This window comes from Nannospalax galili, unplaced genomic scaffold (genome assembly GCF_000622305.1).
Source record: "Nannospalax galili isolate Female #2095 unplaced genomic scaffold, S.galili_v1.0 scaffold517, whole genome shotgun sequence".
Taxonomy (NCBI): Eukaryota; Metazoa; Chordata; class Mammalia; order Rodentia; family Spalacidae; genus Nannospalax; species Nannospalax galili.
Genome location: NW_008340098.1, coordinates 316,073 through 332,605, shown reverse-complemented (window position 1 = coordinate 332,605; position 16,533 = coordinate 316,073). Strand labels below are relative to the sequence as shown.

The 16,533-nt window shown below is 41.4% G+C and overlaps 1 protein-coding gene across 1 annotated transcript in view; it reads right to left on the bottom strand.

Annotated features, from left to right (window-relative positions):
- The window catches only part of Rab10 (RAB10, member RAS oncogene family), a 69,455-nt gene that overhangs the window by 51,887 nt on the left and 1,035 nt on the right, over positions 1-16,533 (bottom strand). The window lies entirely within an intron of this gene.

Genomic DNA, 16,533 nt, shown 5'->3' with positions numbered 1-16,533 from the left:
AGAGAGAGAGAGAGAGAGAGAGAGAGAGAAAAGCAGGCATAGTGGTACACATACTGTAATCCCAGCACATGGGAGGTAGAGGTAGGAATATCAAGAGTTTGAGGCCAAATGGACTACAATGAGACCCTGTCTCAAAAAATGATGAATGAGCGAATGAATCAATGAAACCAACCGACCAAGGCTAAATTGGTTAAGAAGGCCAAATGCCACCAGGTGTGGTGGCGCATGCCTTTAATCCCAGCACTTGGGAGGCAGAAGCAGGCAGATCTGGGAGTTCAAGGTCAGCCTGGTCTACATAGTGAGTTCCAGGTCAGCTGGAGCTATAGGGAGACTCTGTCTCCAAAAGACCCCTGCCCCAAAAGAGAAGGCCAAATGCTGCCTAAATCAAATCACCCACTGATCCAGATCACAGAAAGTTGAAGTTGTATGAGAAAAATTAACTGACAAAATGCAAGGAGATGAGCCAAGTTGTGATACTAATCCCTGTGCATCTCAAAATCTACAAATGCTACCTACCACCCAGGGACACACCACTGCTTTCAGGAAAATGTGTTTTGTAAGAGTCAAATCCCTAGTAGCTCTCCCCGTACACACACAAAAAGAGAACAAAGTAACAATTTTTTAAAGTTGTTCATTCATGAAGTTAGCTTTTAATGCTTTCTTCAAAATCATGCCTAAGGCCAATCTCTAATTAAGCACTTTAGAAAAAGCACTACTGTTCTTCTTTCCATCTGTGGTAAAACTTTCTCACACTACATATAGTGATGTGAACTGTAACTGCAGCACTAGATCCTGACGGGAGGATCATCACTGTGAGTTCAAAGCCTGCCAGGGTTACAGAGAGTGCATGGTCAACCTGTCATTTAAAAAAAGCCTGTGGGGCTGGAGAGATGGCTTAGCGATTAAGAGCACTGACTGCTCCTGCAGAGGACCCAGGTCCGATTCCCAGCACCCACATGGCAGCTACAAACCATCCTTAACTCCAGTTCCAGGGGAATCCGAAACCCTCTTCTGACCTCTGTGGCATTGCACAACACGGGTGCACTTACATGCAAGGCAATACACTCATACACATAAAAAGAATAAAAATTAAACTAAAAAGAACAAAAAATAACCCAAAAAACCAAGCCTGTAATCTCAATGCTTGAGAGACACGGGTAGGAGGATAAGTTTAAGGTCATCCTTGGCTACAAATACAATTCAAGACCAATTGGACTGCCTGAGTTTCTGTCTCAAAAACCCCAAACCAAAACCAAACAAAATATCAAAGACATAAAACAAAATGAAACCTGTTCTTAATAAACTCCAACTGTATGCTTCATTATAAGGAAAAAAAAAAATGTCTAAACTGGGGTGGCGCATGCCTTTAATCCCAGCACTCTTCTTGAGAAGCAGAGGCAGGTGATCTGTGAGTTCAAAGCCAACCTGGTCTACATAGTGAGTTCCAGGCCTGCTGGGGCTAGAGAGAGAGACCCTGTCTCAAAAACAAAACAAAACAAAATTCCAGTGGTGCACGCTTTTAGCATTGGGAGGCAAAGGCAGGCACAGACCTCTGTGAGTTCAAGGCCAACCTGGTCTACACAGTGAGTTCCAGGTCAGCCAGAGCTACATAGTAAGATCTTCCTCAAACAAATAAGAAGCAAAAGAGCTGGCTGTGGTACACATACCTGTAATCCCGGCAACTACAGAACATTTGTTTTTTGTGCTGTTTTTTTTTTTCCGGGGGGTGGAGGGGGGGGGCTGAAAACCAGGAAGAATCTCACAGATAACTAGCCATACATTGCAGAAAAACATCTTGTTTGTTTTGAGATAGAGTCTCACTCAATAGCCCAGGCTGGCCTTGAACCCATGGCAATCTGCCTGCCTCAGCTTCCCTGAATGCTGGGATTACAAGCATAAACCACAATACCCAACTCAGAAAAACTTCCTTTTCTGGCATGTGTGTGCACGTGTTCACATGTATGTGACTGCATGTGCATCAGTGTACATACCTATGGAGGTCAGAGGTTGACACTGGATGATTTCTATCGCTCTCCATTTCATTCACTCTCATTGATCCCAAAACTCGTGGATTTGGCTAGTCTAGTAGCCAGCTTGCTCCAGGGATCCCCTAACTTCCCCTCCTGAGCAGTGGGATTACAGGCTGCTACCAAACCCATCCAGTTTTTTTGTGTTTTTTTTTTTTTTTTTTGGTCTTTTTGAGATGAAGCCATAGCTGGCCTAGAACTCACTATGGAGACCAGGCCAGACTTGATCTCAGAGATCTGCCCAGCTTCCCACCCAGCTTTTATGTGGGTGCAGGAGATCCAAACTCCAGTTTTCAACACTTGCACAACAGCTCCTTTATGCACTAAACCTTCTCCCTAGTCCAGAAAAACAAGGCAGAGAAAATTTTCAGAAGAGAAGCTACAAGAGAATGAGAAAGAATGTCATACTAAATCTAAAAATTAGTTATGCTGGATTTATCCAGTTAACACTGAAATTATTTTTATTTCCTTAAGCATGCACTATCCTTTAGCCACAAATAACCTGGCAAATGATCCATTTTACTGTATCAAAAAAGAACACAAATTTGCAATCTCTGTCTGTCCAAAGAGCCCCCTATTCTTCTGAGGCCTATTAAGAGTGTGGCTGACTTTCTAGAAGCCCATCTTAAAGGTTAGAGGTGCAGCAAGTTTTTTGCTAAGATGCTATTTATGTATTTGACATTCACATATCTGTGCAGGCCTTTGAATCCACTTAACATAGAGAAATTACTTCTTTGAATTTATTCAATAAAATCCTTTTATTTATCTTTAAAACGGGTTCACTCATCTTTAAAAGAAAACCTCCAACAATCCTAACACTTGTGAATTAGTAAGTATTATGTTTACTTCATCCAGGCATATACTGTGACTAATTACACTCACCCTTAGACTTAACTTTTCCACTGATGTATCCCAGTACTTGATCTCCTTTTAACATAGGCAATCATTTATTATCTTACAAGTTATTTATGCAACAACTTATGGAAAAAATTTACAACAAATTAGACCCTTATCACTTACTACACTTAAACCACCAAAACTCAACACTATTTTTGTTCCCAAAGTATACTGTTTTCTCATCTTTACAGAGATGACCAGAAAGAATTTCTCTCATTGACAATCACAAATCTGTCTATCTTGATCTGCATGATACAGTAGTATAATCTTTACTAACAGATCTCCTCCCTAGACTCCTATACAATGTTATTTCCACTGGGTGAACATGTTAGCTGTTTAACAACCAAAATTTGCTGTTTATCAGTTCCTTTGAGCTTAATAACATAGGTAAAAGTCAAAGCCTGACTCTGGAAACTGGCGCACTCTTGGGTGTACTCTCCTTTTCCTAAGCATCTCTCTATTAACCCCCATGCTCAAACCTATGTCAAAGTATATTATTAATAAATGCCAATTCTTCAAAAACAAAGCCTGGAGCCAGTAAGATGGTGCGCAGCAGGAAAGGTTACCTGCTAGCAAGCCTGCGTTCAATCCCTAGGACTGACATGCATGGGGGAAAGAACCGACTCCCAAAGGTTTTCCTCTGACTTCCATACACTCACTGTGGCATGCATTCCCACACATACGTACAAAAAATAAATGAACAAAAACGTTTTTAAAAAATGTAAGTCAAATTAAGTCCAGGCAAGGCAGTTCGTGCCTGTAATCCCAGTAATAGGGAGACTAAGACAAGAGGATTGCTATGAATAAGGGCAACCTGGGCTACAAAGTTAAGTTCTAAACCAACCTGAGCTTATAGAGTAAGTTAAGTATGCTAGTATGTACTTGTAATCTCAGAACTTGGGAGGCAGTGGCAGGAGATCAGGAGTTCACACTCATCCTCAACTGCATAGTGAATTCTGGTTGGCCTGGACTACACATGTGGTCTTGACTCAAAACAAAAGAAAATCAAGAGGCTGAAGAGATGGTTCAGTAGTTAAGAGCACTTGTTGCTCTTGCAGAAGACCTGGTTTGATTCCCAGCACCCACAGGGCATCTCACAACCACCTGTAACTCCATTCCAGAGGATCTGACACCGTCTTCTGGCCTCCTTGGGCTATGCATATATTAAGAAAAAGTGGAGTCATTTAAAAATGAATTCAAATTCCAAATGACAGAAAGAAGATCTTTATGCCTTCTCTCTAAAGTCATATCAAAACAAGAAAGAAAGCAAGAACTATAAATTCCATCTTCATTTCTGTGAGTAGATATTGAAACTCTAACCACAATAGATGAAGACAACATCTACAATGTCAGGGTCAACTGAAGAAGAACCTTAGAAAGGTTTAGCTTATCAAAGGTCTAAGCAAGAACACTGGATTTCTTGTGAGGCCAGCCTGGTCTACATAGAGATGCTGTCTGAAAAAGACAGAAAAAAAAAAAAAAAAAAAAGGCTGAAAGATAAAAGTTGAGACAATTTCCCAGGAGGTACAGATTAACGAAGTTGGAAATAAGAAGACAACCCATTGACTCCAATATCTAGTTAAAAAGACAACAGAAAATAAAGGGAAGAAAAAAAAAATGCAGCCAAGTTTCACTCAAAGAACTGAAATGAGACACCAAGTACCAAAACACAGCCCCCACCAAGATATAACTGAAGCCTCTAAAAACTTTCAAGAATTTTAAATCTGAAGACTTTACAAAAACAAGTAAAACTACTAATAAAGCACAATGAATTCGAAAGGTACTAGAACATCTGAAGGGAGAAAATTAAACTCAACAGTGCTTTCAAATCCTATAGGAAAACTGTTTTCAACCTAACTTCTCTGTTCTATTAAAACACTCAATTGAGCCCAGCATGGAGGTGCACAGCTTTAATCCCAGCAACTCAGGAGGCAGAGGCAAGTGGATCCCAGGCTAGCCTGGTCTATATAGTGATTTCCAGGTCAGTAGAGGCTACAGGGAGACCCTATCTCAAAAACAAAACAAAACAACAAAAAACAATTGAATGAAAGGGAAGAATTAAAATACTGTCAAGGAACTAAGAACATATCTCAATGGCAGAACCATTGTATAGCATGTGCAAGGCCCTGGGTTTGATTCCCCAGCACCAGTTAAAAGAGAACTGTCAAACATGGGATGTCTCCAAAAAATTTCTTTTACGTGAACCCTTTCTGCAAGCTACCAGAAAATGACAGGCTTCAAAGCAGAATGCCAATAAAGGAGGCTCAGCAAAAAACAAAGAATGTTACACACAAGAGAAACCTAGGGGATTTCCAAGGCAATAGCTATGGAGACCAGGATGGCCTCGAACTCACAGAGATCCGCCTGCCTCTGCCTCCCAAGTGCTGGGATTAAAGGCATGTGCCACCATGCCTGGCTATTTTTATTTTATGTGTATGCGTGTATTGCCTCCATGTAAGCAAGTGTACCTGTTTAACCACTGAGCCACCTCTCCAGCAGAGAGACCTGGGTTCAATACCCAGCTAACAACCATCCATAACTTGATTTCCAGGGGAATCCAACGCAGTCTTCTGACCTCCGGGGGCATTGTACAACATGGGTGTACTTTCACACATGAAGGCAATACAGTCATACACATAAAAATAAATAAAAGATTTTTTAAAAGAACAACTAGATGTGAATCTACAATTATCTTAATAAAAGTTTCAACCAACGGGCTGGAGAGATGGCTCAGTGGTTAAGAGCACTGGTTGCTCTTGCAGAGGACCAGGGTTGGGGTCCCAGGACCCACCTGGCGGCTAACAACCATCTGTGACTCCAGTTCCCACCCTCCATTGGCCTCAGCTGGCTTTGTACAACATGGGTGCACTTACATACATGCAGGCAAAATACCATACACATAAATAAATAAAAAAAAACAAATTTTTTTTTTTAAAAAAGATCTGCATAAGCATGGTACTGATTATGAAAGGGGCAAATCAACAATATCCTCTGTTCTGAGTCTGGCACACTGTACTTTTTCAGGTCTCCAGAACGTTTGCTTTCTTCTAATGTTTTGTAACCTTGATCTGCATCATATTGGAAGTTCTTTTCCTCAAAAACACATATTTCATCTCTGGAAAGGAAAAGCACCAGTTATATGCTTGCAACCCAAAATACATACAGCAGTGTCTTCAGAGAAAAATTTTCAAATTTCTGGTTTCTCTTCAGGTATTTCCCCGCTTTGAGACAGTTCTCATGTAGCCTCAAGCTGGCCTGAATTCACTATGTAGCAGAGGATGACCTTGAACTCTTGATCCTCCTGTTTCCACCTCCAAGTGCACTGCCAGGTCCTTTTGTATGGTGCTGGGAATTCAACCCAGGGCTTCCTACAGTTAGACAAGCACATTTCCAATTGAGCTACATCTCTAGCCTTCCTCCAGACTTTTTCTTCACCAGACCAGAAATTCATCTCTTTTCAAACTTCTTTTCCCACCAAACCATTTTTTTTTTTTTATCTTTTTGAGACAGGGTCTCCCTGTAGCCCCAGCTGGCTTAGAATTCACTTTGTAGACCAGGCTGGCCTCAAACTCACAGAGATTTGCCTGCCTCTGCCTCCCAAGTGCTGGGATCAAACGCGTGCTCTACCACGCCAAGCTTTCCCACCAAACCTTAACTTGAAGAACTCACATTATTTTGTTTACTTTGGTTTATTTTAATATTTTATTTATTATTATTGGGGGGGTTGTTTTGTTTTGACTTATAAAAGGAAGAATTTATCTGAGCTTACAGTTCCAGGGGAATTATCGTTCATCAAGGGAAGGAGGCATGGTGGCAGGAGGTGGTCTAAGCAGAGGCTCACATCTTCAAGTAGGCACAGGAAGCAGCTATTTTTTTTTTATTTTATGAGTGTTTTGCCTACATGTGTGTATGTGCACCCTTGTTGTACAAGGCTCAAGGAGGTCAGAAGAAGACATTGGAGCCCCTGGAACTGGAGTCAGTTGTTAGCCACCATGTGGGTGCTGGGAATCCAACCCTGATCCTCTGCAAGAGCAGCCAGTGCTGTTAACTGCTGAGCCATCTCTCCAGCTTCTTTCTTTGGTTTTGGAGACAAGGTCTTGCCCTGTAGCCCTGGCTGGCCTCAAACTTGCTATGTAAACCAGCCTGGCCTCAAACTTCTGGCATTTCTCCTGCTTCCCTTAGTCCTGGGGTTACAGGTATGTACCTGGCTGAAGAATTCATCTTATTAAACCTCAATTATTCATCTACTTGAAGGAATCCCTCCGTGATATTTACAAGACTTTTTTTTCCAGTCTTACAAGTTTAAACCATGTTCTCTACACCGCAACATCCTTTCCAGCCTTTAAACTCATCCTCTATGATTAACCATCATCAGTTTTCTCATGTAAATCTATTATAGCTAATCACAAAATGTGTATTTTACAGTCAATAAATAGGTTCATTTGTAAATCAACACTCAACAAACCCCTTCTCTGCCTGTTCCTCCTGTTATCACAGCACTCCCTGGGCAACCTTGTACTGTTTCAAGTTGAAAGAGATTGGCAGGATTTCTCGAATTCTTTCCCTCCTACAAATCACAAGAAAATATCAGTAGTTCCTTTTCAACACTTTATACACCATTATACCCCCATAATCCTTGAAAAGAACATAATTATCTCAAACATTAGCAACTCTTCTATTGTGCTTTCAGTTTGCAAAAGACAACTAACCCAAATAAAATCATTGGTGTTTGATTTCGAGGCTTATTACTTCCCCACTCTTGCCTCCTGCCCAGGCAACTATACTTTTCAAATCAAAATTGATGAGCGGAACTACCCAGTTATTTCAGGGATAGGGTACAACATGACAATGAAATTCTCAGAATGAGAAACATAACAGTGAACAGAATCAATGCTGGATCCTAATGGAAACTCATTCATTGAAGGTTCCCCTTTCCTCAGCAGCCACTGTTTAACAGCAGTTATCAACTGGAACAGGGGGGCTTTTTAGAGAACAGGGTCAAATGTTAAACAGTTCTGTGGCTTTTGTTTGTAAGTTGGTGCAAAATATACATCACAAAATTTAGACATTTAAAAAAATTGCACTTAAGGCAGGCGTGGTGGTGCATGCCTTTAACCCCAGCACTCGGGAGGCAGAGGCAGGCGGATCTCTGTGAGTTCAAGGCCATCTTGGTCTCCATAGCGAATCTGGGTCAGCAGGAGCTACAGGGAGACCCTGTCTCAAAAAGACCAAAAAAAAAAAAAAAAAAAAAAAAAAAAAAATTGCACTTAAGGAGGTTGGAGAAATGACTTAGCAGTTAAGAGCACTGGCCGCTCTTGCAGAGGACTTGGGTTTGATTCTCAGCACCCACACAGCAGCTAAGAATTGTCCATAACTCCAGTTCCAGGGGATCCAACACCCTCTTCTGAGTAATGCATGACACAAGTGCACTTACATACATGTAGGCAAAACATGCAGGCACTGCACAAGGGTGCACCTACCTACACAAAAGCAATACACTCATATACATAAAATAAAAATAATTATTTTTAATGTACTTAAGCATGGCATGGTATCACAATTCTTCAATCCAGGCAGAAAGGGAGGCAGAGGGAGGAAGGAGGGACAACAGTGCCACAATCCATCTTGAGAACTTTTTCATCCTCCCAAACGAAAATTCTGTGCCCATTAAACATGAACTATCCATAACCTTGTCATCTATGTCCTGGTAATCACTGTTCCACTTTGTCTAGAAATCTACCCCAGGTACCTTACACAGCTATCTGTCGTCTTGTGTCTGCATTTATGTTTTGTTGGGGGTGGAGGAGTGTATACTGGAATATCTCTCTCTCTCTCTCTCTCTCTCTCTCTCTCTCTCTCTCTTTCTCTCAGCTCATCCATGTTATAGCACTTACCAGAATTTTACTCTTTTTAAAGGCTGGGGGCTGGAGAGATGGCTCAGCAGTTGAGAGCACTGACTGCTCCTGCAGAGGACCCGGGTTTGATTCCCAGTACCGATATGGAGGCTACAAACCATCCTTAACTTCAGTTCCAGGAGAATCTGATGCCCTCTTCTGACCTCCGCATTGCACGACATGGGTGCACTCACACACATGCAGGCAATACACTCATACACATAAAATAAAAATAATAAATAAAATTTTTTTAAAAGGCTTCGGGCCGGGTGTGGTGGCGCATGCCTTTAATCCTAATAAATAAAATTTTTTTTAAAAGGCTGCGGGCCAGGTGTGGTGGCGCATTCCTTTAATCCCAGCACTTGGGAGGCAGAAGCAGGAGGATCACTGTGAGTTCAAGGCCAGCCTGGTCTACACAGTGAGTTCCAGGACAGCTGGGGCTACAGGGAGACCCTGTCTCAAAAAAAAAAAAAAAAGGAAAAAAGGCTGGGGCTAGACAGATGGCTCAGCAGTTAAGAAAATTACTGTCCTTGCAGAAGACCTGAATTTAGTTTCTAGCACCTATATCTGCAGCTCATAGCAGCCTGTAGCTCCAGCTGGAAGGAATCCTATGACCTCCTCTGGCCTCCACAGGCACCTGCACATATGTGGCTTTTACACAGACACATATACATTAGTTCTTTAAAAATTTTTAAAGGGCTGGGTGTGGTGGTGCATGCCTTTGTTCCCAGCACTCAAGGGACAGAGGCAAGTAGATCTCTGAGAGTTCAAGGCCAGCCTGGTCTACATATGGAGTTCTGGAACTGGCCTCTCAAAAAGACCAAAAAAAAATTTTTTTTAAAGCCCGAATAATATTCCACAGTGTACATTCCCACTTATTAATCATTCATCAATAAGCATTTGAGTTGTTTATAACTTTTGCTAAGTGTAAATAATGCTATGACACTGGCATACAAGAACCTGTACCTGCCCCAACTACAGATTCTTTTTTTTTTTTTTTGAGACAAAGGTCTCATGTAGCCCAGGATGGCCTTGAACTTGCTATGTAGGTCAAGGATGACCCTGAACTTCTTATCCTCCTGCCTCCACCTCTCAAGTACTGGAATTATAGGCATTATTCACCATGCCCAGTTTTATTTGGTACTAGGCTTTCTGTGCTAGCTGTCTTACTTTTCCTGTTGCTGGGATAAAATACTGACAAAACCAACTTAAGGAGAATAGTGCCACAGTTGCAAATTACAATTCATCATGGCTGGAAGTCACAGCAGCAGGAGCTTGAGGAAGCTGGTCACACTGCATCTGAAGTCAAGAAGCAGATGGCAAGGAATTCATACTGTTGCTTAGCTCCCTTTCTCCACTTAATAGTTCAGGACCCCAGTCAGGGAATGGTGCCACTCACAGCAGTTAATTCTTCCCACATCAATTAACATAACCAAAATAATCCCCTAGGGGTGCCCAGAGGCCCATCTCCCAGGTTATTTTTGACAATTAACACTAACAGACAATTCAAGTGCTCTACCAAATGAGCTTCATTCTCTAGTCCCTTACTTTAAATTCTTTTTAGTAGGTCTGAGGATGTAGCTCAGCACTTGCCTAACATGTACAAGAGCTTGGGTTAGAGTGCCAGTACTTCTTTAAAAAGAATTTTTTTTTGAGAGACAGGGTTTCCCTGTAGCTCCAATGGGTTTTAACTCACTGACCAGGTTGCCTCCATCTCAAGAGATCCTTCTGCCTCTGCCTCCCAAGTGCTGAGATTAAAGGTGTGACTAAAAAGAATTTTTTTTTAATTATCATGGATATAACTTAGAAGCACAACTACTGGGTCATATTCTTCTTGCTGCTTTTGTTTTTTGGAGATCGTGTCTCTAACCCAGGCTGGCCTCAAACTCCCTATTTTGTCAAGAATGGCCTTGAATTTCTGATCCTCCTGTCTCTTCCTCCCAAGAGCTGGGATTACAAGTGTGCCTCACCACACCAGTTTATATAGTGCTGGGAACTGGCCCAGAGTCTTGTGTATGCCAGACAAGCATCCTAATGACTGAGCTACATCCTTAGGTCTTTTTGTATTTTTTAAGACAGCATAGGCCAGCCTGGAATTCACCCTAGACTGACCTAGAACTCACAGCAATCCTCCTCCTTTAGCCTCACAAGTGCTGGGACTACAGTCATGAGCAACCACACCTGGCTTTAGTAAATCGTAATTTTTAGAAAAACTTCCATGCTATCTTCAATCATAGCTGTACCATTTCATATCCCAGCAGTGTACCAGGGCTCCAAATTCTCCAGATCTTCAAAGTTTGTTTCTGTGGGGTATTGTAAGAAGGGCCATTCTTTCATTCGTGTGTGTGTGTGTGTGTGTGTGTGTATTGGGAATGAATCTGTGACTGGAAGCACGGCCTTTTTGGAACAGAATCTTCCTCTTAGGGTTAAAAATTTTTTAATTTTTTTTTTTCTCGTCTTTTTGAGACAGGGTCTCCCTGTAGCTCTAGCTGTCCTGGAACTCACTATGTAGACCAGGCTGGCCTTGAACTCACAGAGATCCACCTGCCTCTGCCTCCCGAGTGCTGGGATTAAAGGTATGCACCACCACGCCCGGAATCACCAGCCCTTTTTACTTTTTATTCTGAACAAAATCTATCTCACTTGCCCAGGATGGTCTTAAACTCACTCTGTAGACTAAGCAGGCCTTGAACCTATGATCCTCCTGCCTTAGCCTCCCACACAGCTGGGATTACAGGCCTGTGCCACTGTGGCCTGGCTAGAGAATAGCCCTTCTAATGTGTGCAAAGTATCATTTCATTATTGCTTTAATTTATATTTAATTATTAGTGATGCCGAACATCTTTTCATGTGCCTATTGGTCATTTGTACATGTTTTCTGAACTTTACATAGATTTAATCTATCCTAAAAGTACATGCTTCAATGAGAAAAATTCCTTTGGCATTCTGGCATTCCTTCAACATGAGCCTAAGCATCAATGCATAGCCCCCCCACACTGTATGACACAGGTTTGGCTCGTTTCTCTAAAAAGCAGGCACACTACAAAAAAATAGGGTCAGCTGAATTTTATCAACTGGGTTTTTTTTTGTTTTTGAAGACAGGGTCTATCTATGTGGTCCTGGATGACCTGCAACTCATTATGGGAACCTGACTGGCTTCACCTTGCAGTGATGCTCATTCCTCTGTTCCTGAGTGCTGGTTCTGCAGGCATGTGCCACCATGCCCAGTTAAATCAACCAACTCTTAGGAAAAATAATTTTACATTTATTGATTGTGTGTGCACGTGCTACCGCGCACATGTGGAGGTCAGAGGAAAACTTGGCAGGAGTCAGTGCTCTCCTTAGACTATGTGGTCCCACAGATCAAGCTCAGGTCTTCAGGCTTGGCAGCAGTGAGCCACCTCACTGGCCCAATCAACTGGTTCTTAAATACAGGTTAATGGAATCAACTTACTCTTCCAAAGCTTAGCTAAAGCACTCAGATAATAAAAAGGATATATTATACCTTTCTTACAGGCAAGAGCTTTTATCAATTTAATTTCTTACATGGGACCAGAGATTCCATTACTCAATCAAAGGTATTATCCTTAGAAAAATATAGGGGTGGAAGGAGGACTAAGGATACCAAATGATTGCACATAAGGTAGAAACAACACACTAAAAATTTGTGCTTTAAGGGCAAGTTCACGTAACTACAATATTACTAAGTAATACTTCCCGGAGCTTATACTGACAAGAGTTATGGTCAAATCAACCACTGAAATTTGCACATCTCAAATCAGTAACTTTTTACTTTCCAAACAATCTCTGAATTTCTAAGACCAGTTTTGTCCTAAAATTACTTGATATGGTGCTGGGGAAATGCCTCAGTCTGTAAATAACTTGCCACACATTAGGACCTGAGTTCTGATCCCATTCACCCAAGTAAACTAGATGTGGCCCAGGAACCTGTAATCGCAGTACTGGGGAAGGAGAGAGAAGGATCCCTGAGGCTCACTGACCAGTTAATCTAATCAGCAAGCTCTAGATACAGTGAGAGAAACTATCTCAAAGACAGGTTGAAGAGCAATTGGGGAAGACATCTGAAATCATCCTCTGGCCTCCCCATACATGGGCACATGCATGCATGTGCACACACACACCACACACAAACTACTTGGTCAAACAGATAATACTGGTAAAATCTGATTCTAATTTACTTTATATAACACTCAGAAAGCAGATAAAAAGGGCAATATTGGGGCTGGAGAGATGGCTCAGCGATTAAGAGTACTGACTGCTCCTGCAGAGGACCTAGGTTCAGTTCCCAGCACCCACATGATAACTAACAATCATCTATAACTCTAGTTCTAGGGGAATTCAATGCTCTTTTCTGATCTTCGTGGGCACTGCATGACACAGGTGCACCTACATTCAGGCAATACACTCATACACATAAATTAAATACTTTTTTAAAAAGAGAAATATTAAAATAAGCTAGCCCCAGTCCTGTTATGTTCTGGATGAAGAGGATTCTTACTGTACCATCCTATCTCCCGGCCTGTCCTTGTTCATTATTTATCATTCACTCATTAAAGGAATTCTTCTAGGTGCTTAGCACTTACCAGCAAAAGTCATTATGCAACTTATTTTTCTAGTGATCTCAGATTTACTCTTTTGGTGTTGTGACTAATCTTGCTATGCAGCAAAGGCTGGTCTTGAACCTGTGATACTTCTGCCTCAGCCTCACAAGTTTTAGAATTACTGGGAAGAGCCACCACACCCAGCTGTGACTCCAAATTCACTTTGAAGTTGGTTAAATGTGGAACATACCAGTAATTTGTTTTTGCAAAATTGTCTGCTGTAAATCTGACCATAAAAATCTTCCATAATTTCTAATACAAACATGTAAAAACTGAAAGTAAACAAAAAAACAAATACAGTAGACCTGGTGAGCACTTTGAGCACCATAAATCTATAAAAGCTCTTCCTTCCGAGTCAATGCCTCCAAGAAACTAAAATGATTTTGCCTGAGATATGAGAGACTGCCTTACTTGGAGTCTGCTCCTTCAGAACACCTGTAAGATAACTATTTCTTTATAATCTCAGATGTTGAGGCTAGGGTGAAGCTCAGAGGTAGAACACAGCTACCTAGGGGAAGAAGGGACAAAGCTAGTCAACTGATAATATAGTACCTAAAATGCCCTAAAAGTGGCATACATTCAAAGTATTTCTAATCTGCAAATCAACCGGCTACTTTCAACTGGTTAGCCATATACTGTTCAATACAGTTGGCATTAGCCACCTGTGGCCACCAAACCCCTGAAACATGCCTTACATAAACTGAGATAAGCAGTAAGCATAGCTCACACCAGAGGACAATATCAGATATCTCAATTGTTTAGAATCAACTGCACAAGAGTATCTTAGTGTATTATTAAACTTTCCTTTGTGACTATCAAAAGTTTAAACATGTAACTCGCATTTCTTTCAGACGGCACTGCTTTAAGACGAGAAGAATTCTAAATCTGTACAGAGCTAATACATGAATGTGCTTGAGCTGTACTCAGAATTGTATTCACTTTCTCAGCCTACTTTATTAAACATCTTATATCAAAACATCAAACATTTTCATATCAAAAATGTAAATGTCAGAGGTTACAGTAAAATGGTTTAGCAGAGCTCCAATAAGTATTTAGGCGGCCATTATATGTGGGATGCTGTCAATCCATTTGCTCTGTCAGAAGCAGAGGGTCATATACTCCACACTCAAGCTACTCTCCACTATGCTCCTACAAAGTACCTGGCACCATGCTACATGCTTTACTCACTGGCCCATAAAAGTCCTAACACCCTATGTAGTAGATACTATTATAGTATCTGTCCAATACTATTTTAAGAAGACAATGTAGCAGAGTGAGGTTAAGTAACTTGCCAAAGTTGCAGTTAGTAACTTGTGGAGCCAGGATTCCAACCCAGCAGGCTAGATGTGAAACCACCACCCATTATCCCAAGTGAAAGGACTACATAGGCTGTGGCATCTGGACTGGTGATGCAGCTCAGTGGCACAGTGCTTGCCCAGCAAGCAGGAGGCTAGCTTCGATCCCCAGCACTGAGAAAAAAAAAATTTTTTTAATTGAGCCATTATCATCTTTAAGGATCAGGGAACATACCCTTCACCAAAAGACTGGCGTAGATGGAGGAAACAACCCTTTGCTTCCCACTTTCCACCTCACCCTTCTTAATAGCAAATTTTTAAAAACTGACCACACACATTAAAGGCTGTATCCTACCCTTCTGCTCCAATTCCTACTTGTCCTTCAGACTTCATTTTACACAGCGTCCATGCAAAGCTACTCCCCACAATTTGGGCTAGTCTCCCTCCTCCCCCACCTTACTATTGTAGTACTCAGCACACTATTGTGACTGTCTTCATCTGAATGATCAAGGGGTCTATTGTATCCACCACTTATTCCAGCGCCAGTAACAGTGCCTAGCTTTAGGTGCTCAATAAATATTTGCTGACTGATCTAACCACCTGACTCACCCAGCTACAGATAAAAGCAAATTTGGTGCTAGAAGTGCTAACCCACAGGGTAAAAGAACAGGTTCTAACCTTCGCGAAAGTTGTGATAGCCCCAGAGAACAGTATAATACTAGGGATATAGTTTATGAACCCTTCCACCAACAAGGTAAAATGACCTATTTTAAGTACTTGTCCCGTTTAATTTCAGCATTAACTTTTTTATGAGGCATTTAACTTACTGATAAACATTTGTCCTAAGGAAATCCAAACCGATTTCAATAATGCTGTAAAGTAGTTAGAATCAGTTTGATTTTCACAATTCCTAGAATTGAAAGACCACTGTAGTTGCTTGTATCCACCACTTATTCAAAACAGTCTCATCATGAAATTGGCTACATTATCACAAGTTGTACTGCACTGACCAAATGCTGGAGCTGAGGTCCAAAAGACAGAGGCAGGTATCCTTTAAAAGATCTGGGTGCATAGGGTGGGTAGTGGGTTTCCTCAAGAGTTACTCTGACAAAATTAATGTTAGTGCCAAAGCCAAAAGGACTTTCTTGGAACCTTCCTTTTTCATTTCCGAAACGGGAAACCCACTTAAAAGGTCAATCCCTTAGCTCTTACTTTCACACCAATTAATTCTGAAACATGTGGCAAAAGTACATTAGAAGTCCTTGGGGCCGTAACTGGGGAAACTTTCCTGTAAATTCTAGCTTCAAGTAAAATAGGAGAACTTGACTTCATTCCATCGGGTTGAGAACAGAAACTGATCATCTTCCTCAGATTACTGCTAGGGTTGAAGTCTTAAAAAGGCACTGTGAGCCAGCCATGCCAGGTTCCCACCCCAAGCACGAAAAGCCTCCAATTGTTTGACACATCAATGGTTTGGTCAAGATGGCCAACCCACTTTTCCCTCCTCTAATTTTCCTTAATCGTTCCGCAACTCTCAAGTTTACTCTAAGTTAGGACCATATGGAATATTCTCTTGGACCCCAAGTATAAATTCAGGCCTTTACCACATAGCTAGTAATGCTTCAATCCCAACCACTAAAACATGTCCATTACAAATATCACACATCAAGTAACTCCACACAAATATTAAAAAGGCCAGTTAAGTCACTTCAAGAAACAAGATTCTAGAACGTTGCTAAATGCTGCATATTTTGTGCCAGGAGGTTTTGAGGGGAGAGAGAGGGGAGAGGGGAGAGGG